Raw genomic sequence first — 16,021 nt, 5'->3', positions numbered from 1 at the left:
ATTTGATTTTTTTCTAATATTGACCTCATAGAGGCTTGTGGTGTTAGGGATGTTGAGGTGTCGGATCACTTGTTTGGTTTTTTGTGAAATTAATTTTAATATTTCTAAGCCACAAAGCTTCAGTTTTACATATAGAAACCTTCATAATATTGAACATTTACGTTTTCGGTCTGATCTGGAGTTAATATCATGGCATAGTATGTATTACATGCCTGAAATTGACTCTAAGGTTGATTTTTTCACACAGTCAATACTTAATATCCTAGACATACATGCGCCATTAAAGAGGATTAATAATAAAAGAAAACCCTATAGCCCCTGGATAACCCCCAACATCAGGTTTATGCAAAAGCTTTGTAATAGGGTCTAAATAGGTTTAGAGCTAGTAAGGATCGGGTGGATTGGAATACGTATAAACAGTATAGAAATATTACAACGTCTGCGATTCGTGCAGAGAAACAGCATATTTCACCATGCCATATAAACTTGGCATTTGTAGTAATAAAGAAATTTGGAGTGAGTTGAAAAAAATCAATATTTCTAAAAAAACTAATGTACAACTTCCTATTCATTACAAGATGTTGAAAAACTTCTTAAAAAGTTTAATTTAGTAGACCTAAATCCTCATAGAAAAAATTCTTCAAACTATAAAAATCAAGGCATTTGGATCCGATAATTTAAATATTACTATTATTACCCTTTGGTATCCTGTGATTATTAACCCTCTTACCCATATTATAACTTGTTGCCAGGAGAAAAGCTATTTTCTGGAAAAGTGGAAGGAGGCCAATATTATTCCCTTACCTAAAATTAAAAATCCCACGAAATTCAACAATCTTCGTTCTATTTCTATACTTTCTGTTCTTTCGAAAATTTTGGAAAAAATGATGAAGCGCCAAATTCTTGATTATTTAAATAGCAATAATCTCATCCCAGTATCAGTCTGGGTTTCATAAGGGCTATAGCTGTGTCACTGCGTTATCTCAAGTTACAGACGATATATTTCAGGCTTTGAATAAAAATCAGGCAACTGTTTTAATTCTCTTAGATTTTACCAAAGCATTTAAGATGGTGAATCATTTTCTCAGTCGGCCTTAACACTTATGTCATCTTTTCTTTCACACCGCAAACAAAGAGTTCCGCTAAATGGAAAAATATCGGTCTTTTGGGTCTATTGCTATATACAATATACATATCGCAATTAACAAGAAAATTAAATAGATATAAACATCACTGCTATGCAGATGATACTTAAATTTATCATTCATTTAAACCCAGTTATGCTCCTGAAGCTAACCTTAGCCATAATATTAATATAGATCTTAATATCTTTGCTAAAACTCAAAATCTACTTTGAAAAATTAATCCCACCAAATCTAAAGCTATTCTTTTTTGTAGTGAAGCTCACGGGAATGAAATTTAAAATAACTTTAAACTTGAAATGAATAACGATGTTATACAATTTCAAAATTCAGCCAATATTCTTGGGCGCCTAGGCAATAGATCATAAACTAAAATTTAGGGACTGAAACTTAAAATTGGATAATCTGCTCTAAAAACTATTTACTTGCAGAAGAATTACTTTAGTACTAATATTAAAAAAATGCTTTGTGAAGCATTAGTTTTGTCACCTTTCAATTTCTGCGACACTATCTATGGTCCTTGTCTTGACTGCTAGGTGCCTATACTCTATTTCAGAAGTGTATAGAGCAATAAACTGGGGAATTCCGTTCTGTTTGGCTACATTTCGTGGTAGTTCATAGGCGCGGGTACTTATAATATTTATGAATTTAATTTTCACGGATTAAATGCCTTTATTTTAAAAGAGATTAAATACTAAATAAATACTTTTAATCCTTTTGTATAGGTACCTATCTTTTAACGCTTTGTAACATGCAAAAATGGGATATAATAATATATACAGACTATAAATACTTTTAAATCATATTTTAAACGTTAGTAGTCACTGCTACGCTGTAGTGTAATCACAATATTATTATCCCAATATTTAAAAAATGGAGGTATTCAGTCCAACGAAAAGATGTACTAAAAATTCTCCACTATCGCTGAGTGAAAAAGTTATTATTTTAAATGTACATGATTGCATAAAACACGATTACCCTAGTTTTACTGTGCAAGAAATTGTTGAAAAATGTTCTCGAATGAGTGGAATTGGAAAGTCCACCATTTTCAAATTGTTGCGGGAAAGAAAAGTAGCAGGTCAAGTGGAATCTCCCAAGCAAAAGCCAGGACGACCTACAAAAGTCCTTGATGAAAATGCTAAATGTATAATTCGAAGAAAAGTTCACTCTTTTTATTTTAAAAAGGAAATACCCACCCTAGACAAAATTTTAATGGAGCTTGGCCGAGATGACAGTATTCCGTTGATAAGTAGAAAACTTTTATGGAAAACTTTAAAAAATATGGATTTTGCCTGGGAAAAGCATAACCGCAAAGCACTTTTACTGGAGAGCGACGAAATTGTTTGTTGGAGACGACAATACTTGAGAAGTATCAAGCAGTACCGCAGGGAGCAAAAGAAAGTTTTTTATCTTGATGAGACGTGGATTAACGAAGGTTATATAGTCCAAAAAATGTGGCAAGACAAAAATATAACCAGTGCTCGCCAAGCTTTCATAGAAGGCCTGTCTACGGGTATTAAAGTACCTTCGGGAAAAGGAAAAAGACTTATAACCACACATATTGGAAGCGAAGAGGGATTTTTAAAAGAAGGTCTGCTAACCTTTGAGTCGACTCGCACAGGAGATTACCATGAAGACATGAACTCAGACGTTTTCGAGGACTATTTTGGTGAAATGATAAAATTTCTTCCGGCTAATTCGGTGGTGGTTATGGATAACGCAAGCTATCATTCACGGCGAATAGAGAAGACGCCAACTTCAAGTTGGAGAAAGCAAGAAATTATCGATTGGCTGACTGCAAAAGGTATTGCGTTTGAAGCAAATTTGATAAAAAAAGAACTGCTGGCAATAGCAAACTTACACAAAACTCGTTTCATGAAATACGCCGTGTAAGATATAGCCGAAAAATATAATATAACTGTACTGCGCTTACCGCCATATCATTGCGAACTAAATCCTATAGAACTGATATGGGCGCAGGTAAAAGGATTTGTAGCAAGACAAAACACGACTTTTAAAATGAAAGATGTTAAGCTACTGTTTGATCAAGCCATTACGGAAGCGACACCAGAGAATTGGCGAAAAGCAGTCCAGCATGTAATTAAGCAAGAGGACAAAATGTGGGATCTTGACAACCTCATCGAGCAGACAGTCGATCCTTTAATTATAATGTCAAGAGGTGATGACAGTTCGTCAGATGACGAAGAAGACTACAATCTATTATAATTTAAAATTGTTATACACTGTTCAAAAAGTGCCAGATCCAAAAGTGACATTTTCAACTGTTTTACTCTACATATTATGTTCAATAAATTTGTGAAAAAAATATATTATTCCATTTAAACAAAAGTAACTTTCTAAAATAAAATAGCATTTAAGTACATTAATTAAAAGGTAAAAAACAAGTCCCAGTTGCACGCCTTTGGCGAACCGTTTTCAATGTTTATCAGTGGGTAACAATGGGCAAAACTCATAAATTGACCCAAAACCGGGTGGCACTACCTGCAATCAACGAAAAGAAAGAATTTTACATTGAAACTAATACCCAACTAAGGTAGTGGCATAAAATATTGGTGGATCACCAGGTACCACTTTTGCATACCTAATGAGGTTTTATTGCTCTACAGACTTCTGAAATAGAGTATAGGCTTAATGCTAGACATCCCCTAGCATTCTTTCTGCCAAGGCCTCATACTAACATCCTGTTGAAATCGCCACTATATACAATATGCGCTATATTTAATCGGATCTGTCACATGTGCGATATAAATTTCTCTCCGGTTCATGTGATTGTCGATATCTTGGTGGATCATTACTCTTGGGATTAAGACCCATGTGTTTAAGTTATAGTTAGTAGGTATATTGCAGTTAATTTAATTTAAATTTGTTGAATATGCGATTATCTTGTTAAACTTTTATAATTGGGTTTTTATATCATATTAATAGTTATTTGTTCTAATTCTTTGGATAACTTTTGAGAATGTGACTTTACTTTACTCTTTTTCTTTTCTTTTCATTCTTTTAGGTTTGTTTGTGTGTGTTTTTTTTTAACTATATTTTTCATTGTTTTGCAACTGTTTCCTGTTATTGGGCAAGTTGCCTGTTGGAAATAAAGGCTTATTATTATAACTCGGGACAATCTATAGTAGCATTTAAAACCTTAAACATTATGCATAAAACATAAGTTGAGTAGTAGTAATGTTCTTCGTGACTAAATAAATAATCGTGATAAAAATCTAAAAGCAGCCACCCTTAAAAATGTATTTTGAGTTTTTTCAATCTGCTCAATGTAGCAGTTTTATGATGGGGACCACACAATTGAGCCATACTCCAAGATGGGCCTAACAAGAGAGCAATAAAGTAATCTAAAAGTAAACAAAGACAAATCAGTTGTAGACCGCTGGATAAAACCCAGCATTGCCCTACCAGTCACCTGATTGATGTGACTTTTAAAAGACAACCTTGAGTCAATAAATATTCCTAAGTCAGAAACCTCTGTTTTGACACTGTTTGACTCTGTTTAGAGTTTCTTTCTTTGCATAGAAAAAGTAATCTTATGGCACTTATTGATATTAAGGGACATTCTATTCAAGTGGCACCAATCAAAGAACAAATTAAGCTCTTTTTGCAGGAGCACAGCATTGGAAAGGGATGTGATTTCAGAGGAACATGTACCTCCAAGATTAACAATCTGGGTTCTACCTCTGATGAATCCCAAAATCCACTGAAGAAGAGGCCCCAAAATACCTAAAGCCCTAAGCTTCTGCAAGAGTACCCCATGGTTAACCCTATCAAAAGCCTTGGAAAAATCTGTATATATTGAGCCAACCTGAAGTCCCTTCTCCAAGCAGCGGTAGAGGTAGTTGACATACAGCACCAAATTAGCATCAGTAAATCTGCCTTTTATAAATCCAAATTGCTCAGGATTAAACAAAGATTTAAAACTCCAGGCAATCCTATGACTGACCAGGCAGTCAAGCAGCTTTGGCAACTCAGATTGGTGACACACAGCCCAATAATTGGAAATTTCATTTCTACTACCAGCTTTAAAACTCAGGCGGCAACACAACAGGCGGTAATTTATGCGGCTCAGCTCAAAGTCGTTGGTAAATTCCCTTAATTTTTCGGTGAATCCCGTGTCCCGTGCGTTTAGTGCCGACGCCGTGCATTCAGTATTTACATTCTTAAAGCAGATCGTTTATTTCTTGGCGTAATTTAGTTATTCTTTAACAAAGACATATTATTAATTGGAGTTTGGTGAAGTGCAAAGTAGCGAAATGGATGGAAAAAGTATTTATTGAAAATATTTCATCAAGAATAAATTATCCCCAGCAGATAAGAAATCCACCGCAAAATGTAAATTGTGCGACATAACTATTTCATTGGGGGGAGTGGGAAAATCGGTGAATAACTCAAACATGAAATACCATTTAGAGAAAAAACACCCTCAAGAATATTATAAATTGAAAGGGACTGATTCAAGCTCAGGTTAGTACTAAATTTTTATTTTCCAGTTCAAGTTATAAAAATATTTACAAACACCTAATTATTCAGAATTATATTAGAATTGAAATGAGGGGCAAACCACCCACAAAATTTTTGCTAAAAATCTAGGGATTTATTAGGAATTTAAGGAATTTTAAGGGAATTTACATAAAAAAATTACCCCCAGGGGCAAACCACTTAAAGATTTTTTGCTAAAAATGTGAAGAATTTAGTATATTGTTGGGAATCTGGGGAAATTAAAGAAATTTGTGTAGGAGGGGGAAAATTTTTCTTTTTCATCACTTTAAATCGTTTTATTAACACCTACGATCTGATTTTATTTAAAAACAAATAATATTCCCGTTTATTTCAACATTTTGATTTTTTGATCACCCTGAGTCTATTGTTTTTTTTAGAAACGGCTGGACCTTCTAGAAATACTTCTACTTCTAACTCTAAGCTATTGCAAGTCTCACTGGCTGACTCTTTCAAGCAAATGCAAAAGTGGGACATCAATTCATCCAAAGCGTAGGAGTTTCACTACCTTATAGGTGAAATGATATGTTTAGATAATCAGCCATTCAGCATTGTATCAGATGGTGGCTTTACTCGGTTACTGAATACAGCAATTCCAAATTATCAAATTCCTTCTGACAGATACTTCAGAGAAAAAGTTGTACCAGATATTTACTCAAGATGTAAAGCACAAGTGACTCAAAAAATTTCAAATATGTTGGGAAAAGCATCTTTTACTACAGATATTTGGACGTGCAAATATACAAACAGTTTTTTTGTCTCTCACAATCAATTTTTTTGAATAACCATGTTTAAGTTTAAACCAGAGATCCCATTTTTCACTTGCCTGCAAGAAGTTTTCAGGATCTCATACAGGAGACGCCATAGCTGAAGCATTTCATTCTTTGTTACAAGAATGGAATATAAAAAGGGAACATATTCACTTAGTATTAGTAGACAATGCTGCCAATATAAGGAATGGTTTTGTTAAGGCAAAAGTAAATTATGAAGCATGCTTCATTCATTCTTTACAACTTGTAATACAGGATGCTACAGGAAGTCAATGTGCAGTCAGAAAATCAAGAAAAATCGTTTCGCATTTTAATCACTCTCAAACTGCTTGCGATAAACTAAGTAAACTTCAAGAACAACTAAACCTTCCCAAACACAAACTTTTCCAGCCATTTGAAGACATTACAAAAATTACCAGTTCCTCAGACTGCTGCGTATCTGAAGACATTCATTATTATCTTAACAAAGAAAATGCTAATTTTGCAGGAGTAGGTACAATGAAAGAAGAATTGAAAAGCAGCTTAAATAAACGATTTCAGAATATATTTCTAAAAAAATATTATACCATCGCGACTTTCTTGGATCCTCGCTTCGAAGACAATTTTTTTACAACAAAAGACAGTGATTTTATATGCGAATACATAACTACAAATCTAAAGTCGCTAATAAAAGAAACCAATACATCTGTAGAACATTCTAGTTCCCCTGTCATTTCAGATACAATAAATGAAACTTTACGAATTGATAGTGATGACGACAAACCACTTACTAAGTATGCTCGAACTTCTGAACCTGAGTCTAGATCTGGCCAAAATCTATTTTGGGAAGTCTACGAAGAATTTGCCGGAGAAGGGATGAGCTCCACAACAACAAAAACCATTCCAACAACATCTTGTGACACAAAATCATCTTCTAGAGCATCCATTTGTGAAGAAGTGATTGCTGAAATTGCAGAATATAAAAAACATCCTCTTCTTGAAAGAAAAGCGAATCCTATTTCTTGGTGGCAAGAAAAACGAGAAGTTCTACCATTATTATATAAACAAGCTCTTATATATTTATCTGCACCAGTTGGCAGTATTGCAAGTGAGCAAATGTTTTCAGAAGCTGGAACCGTAAATTCGGCGAAAAGGAATCGGCTGAATCCAGAAACAACCGAGACACTAATATTTTTACATGATAATTTGCCTAAACTCTTTAAACTACATTATTCATATTAAATGCCTCTATTTCATATTATATCTACCATAATTTCTTAAGATTAAGTTGTTTGAATTATACTTTAAATTTAAAAATAAAAAATAAAATGTTTTAAACTGCTATGGTTGTTTTTTTACACATCGGCCCATATAGCCGATATATCGGTATCGGTCAATCACTAGGTTAAAGGGATAGAAAGAAAGAAATAAATTAAATAGAATAGAAATATTTTAAATGTTTAAATATTCCTAATGAAGGACTTGTTATCAGTTTTGTAAACTGTTTTAAGTTCAGTAATAAAGTTTATTAAAAAAAAAAAAAAGATATACCTAGTTCATAGGCACACCCTTATTTTAAGTTGATTTATTTGTGCTTTAAGTGGAGTATAAACAAAAAAAATTAAAAGATTTATGTCTCTGAATGACTTAGTACTTTTTTAATTAGGATATTTTTTTAATATATATGTATTATATTTGTTGGATCTGTGTAAGCACCATCCATATTTACCACTAATAAAGAATTTGAATTACTTATTAATCTATCTGGCAGTGGGATCTTCCTAATCTAAGGATATGGTCCTAATCAAGAGCACTGCTGATATGTTTTCTTAAAACTGAGGGGGTTAATAAGAGACCTATTTTTCTATTATGCAATTTTTTCAATTTATATCATTCGAATTTGTTGAAATCATATAAATATTTATTTATTTATTTATTCATGCCAAAAAGTATAAAGCTTTTACACAAGTCAGTCAAAAATATACCTCCAAATAAAAGTATTAAACTGTAAAATTCGTTTTACCTAAGAACAAAAATAAAACACATATAAGCCTAAAAAGTAATGCTTAAAAACACTTAACACTAAAAGTCAAGAGACCCAGCCTATGCAATAGCACTGAAATTTGAGCTCAGGAATTACTCAAATGAATAAAAAGCATTGGTGACTAAAAAATGTTTTACCTTTGTCTTATAAGCATTAAGAGGCAAATCCTTAACGGAGATCGGCAGGACATTAAAGAACTTAATTCCATAATAAGACACGCCATTACGGGTATGCTCGAGTCTCCTAAATGGTGCCACCAAGGAGCCGCTATTTCTGGTGTCATGACTGTGAGTGCTAGCATGAGTCGCAAACCTGGGTAGGTTTTCCCTAATGAATACAAGGCACAGAAGTATGAAGGCGCTTGGTAAGGTGAGAACTCTCAGAAGCCTGAAGTGGACCCTACAACATTCCCTGTATCCAATCTGCGCAATCACTCGCAGACATCGACGTTGCAATGCAAAAATCCTGGGCATATGCGCTGAATGACCCCAGTTTAGTAAGTTATACGTCATTAGAGAGTGAAAATATCCAAAGTAAGCTGTCCTGAGAGTACCTGCGGAGACAGACCCAGACAAATTGCGAATCAGGAAAGTACACCTTGATAATTTGGTTGACAATTCATCTATGTGACCTTGCCATGTCAAACCACTATCCAATCTAACACCCAGAAAATCCACAGACACACCTAAAGATTGTTGCTGGGAATCAACGTCCCGAAGGGAAAAAATTATATTTTGAGTTTTGGACTCATTTAAGCACAATCTATTGGAAACGGCCCAGTCTCTAAACTGAGAACAAGATTCTTGAGCCTTGAGCAAAATGTTTGCACAACTCCTATTAGTACACAGGGATGTAGTATCATCAGCATACAAATAGAAAGTGCAATCAGGTGACAAGTGAGGCACTCCATGCTCAATCGACAAACTCTGAGACCTACATCTCCCAAAACAAACTGACTTCGGTCACTAAAGTAGGACTGTAGCAGTGACAGACTTCTCGAACAGAATTTGTAGTGGTTGAGCTTTTGAAGAAGAATATTATGCTCCACACAATCAAAAGCCCTAGATAAATCGTAAAATGAGGCTTGGGAGTACAGAGCACTTTCAAATCCGTCAAGCACCATGTCACACAGGTTCTGGACCGCACCAGTGGTGGAGTGTTTCTTTCTAAACCCATGTTGGTTCACATAAAATAAAGAGTTTTGTTCAAAATACTCCTCTATTTGAGTCTTGAGTAAAGACTCAAAGATCTTTCCAATGATAGGCACCAGAGAAATGGGATGGTAGTTTTCAACATCCACTTTTGAATCCTTTTTGTGAATAGGAATGACCTTAGCAATTTTAAGACAGGATGGAAATGTGCCCTCAAAGATAGCCAGGTTGATTAGTTTGGTCAGGGGAACAATAATTAAATTCTTAATAGTCTTTATGAGTCTGATATTCAAATCATGGAGTCTTGGAGGGCGGCAACGTTGCGCGCAGCTGTTGCATTGTTCTACTGTTGTTGTTTGAAATTTGAAAGTCTAACTTAAAATTAATTTATAATATTAGTGTCTACATGTCTCTGGTGTTTTAGTAGTGCATAACAAACAAGGGCAAATGCTATGATTGCCTTTTTTTTACGCACAAAACAAATGTAAACATTGTCAAAATAACGTGATTACTTGTGCAGTGTTGCCAGCTGGCCTGTTGCTTTTGTAATAGTAATCTGGCTTCATCATGGAATGTGATGTCTGCAAGGACAAAAATAATGTTTTTAAATGTGATGGATGTCGGAAGGGAGTGTGCAAGGCCTGTGCAGGATTAACGGCTTCTGAAGTTAAAGTCTTACAACTTAGTGCTCGAGTTATGATTTTTCATTGTAAGAAATGCATCTCTCTAGAGACATGTCGTCTTTTACAAAATACCATTGAGGATAAGACCACTATCATTTCCACCAAAGATGAGATAATTACCTTACTAAAAAGAAAAATTGAAGACTTAGAAAATACCCAGAAATCATCAAATTCTTTAACTACAACATACAGTAATGCCTTGTCAAATCCAGTGAAGCAGGTACAAAGTAAACATACTAACCATAATTTGCCGAGCTTGATAATTAAACCCAAACTCAACCAGAGTATTGAAAAAATGGAGGCTGATTTAAAGCAAAATATAAATCCATCCAACCTAAAAATTGCTATTCGGGGTACCCGTACTACCTCAAGTGGTCACTTAATTGTCAAGTGTCAAAATAAACAAGATCTGGATGCTCTGAAGAAGGAAGCTGATAAGAAACTTGCTGGATATGACATTGATATACCAAAATTAAGAAAACCCAAAATAAAAATACCTATGATGGTAAAATTGCCAAGGAGGACTTGGAAGGGTGTATAAGGGAACAAAACAAATTTATTGACCCAAATGATGAGCTCAATATAACATTTTTGAAGAAAGTAAAGGACCGTTACACTGTTTTTGCAGAATGTTCTCCTTCCCTATTTCATAGGTTTATGGCTGTTGGGAAGGTTTTTATAGGCTGGGAGAGATATGCTATATTCGAAGATATTTCTGTTACACGCTGTTTTAACTGTCAAGAACATTTCCATAGAGGTGACAATTGCCCGAACCAACCAGTTTGTGAATCATGTTCTGGTTCTCATAGCTCTCGAGACTGCAATAATGCTGCGCACAAGCAATGTAAAAACTGTATCAACACCAACAATAGACACAAACTAAATTATAAGACTGACCATAAAGCTAATGATTTGGACTGTCCTTCCTATCAATATTTATTATCTGTTTTGAGAGCTAAAATCGATTATGGATCTATCAATGGCTGACACACGAGAAGAGATTGAACTTCTACAGAACCTGGACAATTTAGGTAATAACATTAGGGAGGAAACTATTTTAAATTGTGATTTATTGGGGAATAATATTGAACTAGATAATAAGATTATAAATGTATTACATCTTAATATTCGTAGCTTAAAAAAAAATTTTGATCAGTTAGTTAGTTTTCTTGAAAGCTATAGGCTTAACTTTTGTGATATTATTGTGCTTACAGAATGTTGGCATATAGAGAATACTAATGGGTTTTGCTTGGATGGGTTTTGTATGTACTATAATAATGCAAGTTTTAATCAAAATGATGGCACAGTTGTTTATGTTAGGTCCAACCTAGTACACGATGTAACACATATTGAGCTTACCCTATCAAAAGTAACATTAACCAGTATCAAATTTAAAGTAAACAATTACTCAATAAGACTCTCTTGTATATACAGACCACCTTCTACTAATACACATAATTTTCTTTCGGATCTCGAAACTTTCTTTACAGATTCATTTACCAGTCAGATTGACATTATGTTAGGGGATATAAATTTGAACCTTCTTGATGAAAACAATAATGAAATTATTACATACCAGGCTATTCTGAACCACTTCGGTTTTATTTCTACCATAAACTCAGCCACTAGGGTTACAACTGACTCATCTAGTTGTCTGGATCATATATTCTTGAGAAGAAAAAATGGTTCTAAGATTAATTGTTCTTCCTTTCTCATTCAATCTGCCATAACTGACCATTTTCCCACCATGTTGCATATTACTGATACAGTTGGGTTGCAAAAAAACAAGGAGGAGGTAAATTCTTATACAGTTAGAATAAATTATACCATATTAACAAATTTTATACATAATCAAAATTTTGAAAGCATTTTTAACAATGATGATCCAGAACTAGCATTGGAAATTTTATACAGTACTATTACACAAGCATTAAATCATTCAAAAACCCAAAAATTATGTCAAAATAAGTATAAAAAAATAAAATCATGGATCACAATTGGTATAATTAATAGTATCAAAAAGAGGGACAAAATGAAAAAAACACTACTAATTCATAACAATTTAGAAAACAAAACTGCCTTTAATAGTTACCGTAATACCTTGTGCACGTTAATCAAAAAATGTAAACAGGATTATTACAAAGCCAAAGAGTCTAGTGGTACTGACCTAAAAAAAATATATAAGATAATAAATGAAGTAACAGATTCAAACAGTAACCAAGATTTTAAGTTTAACGTAACTAACAATAATTCTAGTTTTAATAATAAGTTGGATATGGCAAATTTTTGCAACAAATATTTTGTTGATGTCGGTTACAATATGTATAATAAAATTAAAAATCCTCCAGATTCCCTGCAAATAAAACCATCCACACAGGCTTCAATGTTTCTAAGACCTACTAATAAGAATGAAATTATCAAACAAATTGCTTCTTTAAAAAATTCCTCTGCACCCGGAATTGATGGTATTACAACCGATATTATAAAACATATTCATATCTATATTTCTTCCCCTCTCGCACACATTATAAATTTAATTTTTCAAACTGCAAAGGTCCCAAAAAAATTTAAACAAGCCATAGTAAAACCTATTCACAAGGCAGGTGATAAATCAAATATAAATAATTATAGACCTATAAGTATAATGAACATTTTTTCTAAAGTCTTTGAGAAATGCCTTAAGGACCGCCTGGTGGAATTTTTTAATCAAAACAATATAATTTCTAAGAACCAATTTGGTTTCCAGAGTGGCCTCAGCACAACCGATGCAGTTTGTGTGCTTTGTGAGCAAATAACAGACCATTTGGATGGTGGCAGAAAGTGTCTTACGGTCTTCCTAGACCTAGCCAAGGCATTCGACACGGTCCCTCATAACAAATTGCTCCAAGTCCTAGAATCCTAAGGGATAAGGGGAACCGTGTTAGACGTTTTTGATGATTATTTGATGAATCGAGAGCAATCCGTCCAAGTTGAAAATACTATAAGTGAACCCCTTCAAATTAAAATGGGCATCCCTCAGGGGACTGTTCTGGGTCCAATTTTATTTGTAGCATATGTAAATTCCTTAACCAATATGTCAATACAAAACGGTAGTACTATCTCTTATGCTGACGACACAGCAGTAACTTTCTATGGGGAAACATGGGATTTGGTGAAGGAACATGCTATAAACGGTATAAAGAAAATAAAACACTGGCTAGACTCATTTAAATTATCATTAAATATCACTAAAACTATTTATATAGTATTTTCCCTCACAGCTGCAAACCGTCCATCATTTAATAGTATTTACATAGATAGTCTTATGGATAAACTTCATGAAGTTCACTCTACAAAATATCTTGGAATCTATATTGACAAACACTTAAAGTGGGACCACCACATCCTTAGACTATCAAAAAATATTCAAAAACTAATATACAAGTTTTATGTGCTCAGGGAAATATTAAATAAACAACTTTTGATTTCGATTTATAAAGCAATTGTGAAATCACTACTAAGGTATGGTCTAATTCTTTGGGGTGGGATATACCAAAACACATTGACTTCTTTAAATGTAACCCAAAACTACATTTTAAAAGTTATTTTCAAAAAAAACAAAAGATTTTCTACTGCATTGCTTTATTCCAGAAATATTTTTGATGTACGCACATTATACTGTTGGTCACTCTGTATATATATTCACAAGTCGAATAAATTTAAGAACTTTGTTAATCATCAGTATCAGACTAGATTAAATGTAAATAGACACTTATCAATTCCAACTGTTGCCACTACTATGAAATTAAAATCAATTTTTTACCACGCACCCAAACTGTACAACTTATTACCACCATATATTAGACATACAAAAGCTGTCAAAAAATTTTGTAAAATATCTGGGGATTACATTTATGATCATTTACATGTATTTAAAAAACTACTTACTGTTAATTAATTTTCATATTTCATAGCTTTAGGCATTCATACATGATCGTGAAGGATTTTTGTTTTCTAATGTTTAATTATTTATTGGGTGTTAAATGGAAACTTTGCAATAGTTAGTGGATGGGACATATTTTGTTTAAATATTTATTTTTATAAAATTGTTTTTGATTTTTTTGCACATACAGGTATTTGGTTACCTAGGTGCACCTTAAAATGTACTGAGATAGATTATAATTATTGGATTTTATTACACATACTTTGTAAAAGCTTATATGTAATATATCCGATTGATTGATTGACCTGTGCTCTGACATCATTTTAGTGTTTTAGTTTTGTTTCCTATTAAATAATTTAATTTACTTCCTCTAAATTCTGTTTTATTAACAGCTTTACTTATTTTTTAATCAAATTTATCAAAAATATGCGTTTTTTTTTTCAATCTGTTTTGTTATAATTAATTTTGGTAATGTGTGTAAATTTTATGGTAAAATGTTTTAGATGTTATGTTTGTTTGAAATTTAAAGTGACTTTTCTAGTTTACCAGTTGTGGTGGTGTTTGTTTTGTGCATAGGTAAATCATGTTGACATGTGAGTAATATTTTATATTGTTGTTGTATAAGTCCATGGCTAGAGTTTTATGGTATACCAAAGTTTGTCGCTGTTTAGCAAGGTATTACCAGGTTGTGGTCGATTGTGTAGCAATCCACAGGGATGCCCTCTGAGCATGCAGTTCCTTCGAGTTGGTCTTTTGTGGTGAATATTAGATAGGTCAGTACAGTAAATCGTAAACATTTTTGTTTCATGGTACTCTCAATCTCTTGCTGTATACCTCGTGGAGCTTGCTAAATGAATTGCATTGTCAATACTCACGTAAGTTTAATTTTAAAATACTCAAATTTTACACAGAATTTAAAATCTCTCACCTTGTTTAGAGTCCAAAATAATGTCATATAAAAAAGTATTGAGTGAGTGAGTACCTAACAAACAAATTATTATCGGATAGAAAAACAAAAAACAAAATGGTCCCAAAAACTAGGGCAAAATAAAAAATAAGAAAAAAAATTTGAGAATTGGTATAAAAATAACACCTTTTGGCGCTAAAAACCGGTATTTTGTATAAAACCTATTTTCTGTTAACATTTAGGTACTGAAAAAAAAAACTGCATAAGTCGGCAAAACTTCTAAAACAAAGCCAAACAAGGTCATTAGGGAGCTGAAAAAGCGAAACCCAAAACTTGATATTTTTTATATTTTTTAACAGTTCAAACAAGATATAAATTAAGTAGAGATATTTTACTTACCACCTGAAGGCTTTTCAAAAGAAAATAAACTTCACAAGAATAAACGTGTTTTCACTTTTCTCCACCGCCAAGCTGTTGCTTCCGACACGGTTAACGACAAAGTGGGTTTGTTGTTTGTTGAGCAATGTGCATTACGTTTATTTGTAATGGCGGAACGGAAGTGTGCGTGCGCAAAGCTATGTTTTGCTATGAATTAAAGGTGTGTGTGTGTAGTTAGGCAAGAAGCGCCTGTCCGCAGGGACCTGATCCAATGTTGTCAGATATATCTTGACAACATGTTGGCGTGAAACTTTAATTTCTTTCTTTTGTGGACCTGATTTTGGTAGTGTAATATTTTATCAAATGAGGTGCTTTACTACATGACTGCGACATATGTATTACATATGTAAAAAAATTAAATTATATTAAAGTCGAAATTATACCCATTTGGGTAATAGGTCCGGAAGGTTTTACTCCAGTTTTCATTGACGAGACGTGGATTTTTAGCAAGGGATCATTTCGTA

General features: G+C 33.3%; 1 protein-coding gene across 1 annotated transcript in view; it reads right to left on the bottom strand.

Moving 5' to 3' along the window:
- The window catches only part of LOC126735881 (piwi-like protein Siwi), a 94,804-nt gene extending 79,118 nt beyond the window's left edge, over positions 1–15,686 (bottom strand). The window contains exon 1 of the mRNA XM_050439978.1: positions 15,519–15,686. The gene's annotated coding sequence lies outside the window, so the exon portion shown is untranslated. The remainder of the gene's footprint in view (positions 1–15,518) is intronic.
- Between the last annotated feature and the right edge of the window lie 335 nt (positions 15,687–16,021).

This window comes from Anthonomus grandis, chromosome 5, assembly GCF_022605725.1.
Source record: "Anthonomus grandis grandis chromosome 5, icAntGran1.3, whole genome shotgun sequence".
NCBI classification, from domain to species: Eukaryota; Metazoa; Arthropoda; class Insecta; order Coleoptera; family Curculionidae; genus Anthonomus; species Anthonomus grandis.
Note: the sequence above shows the minus strand (reverse complement) of the source record. Positions and strands in the feature narration are given on the sequence as shown.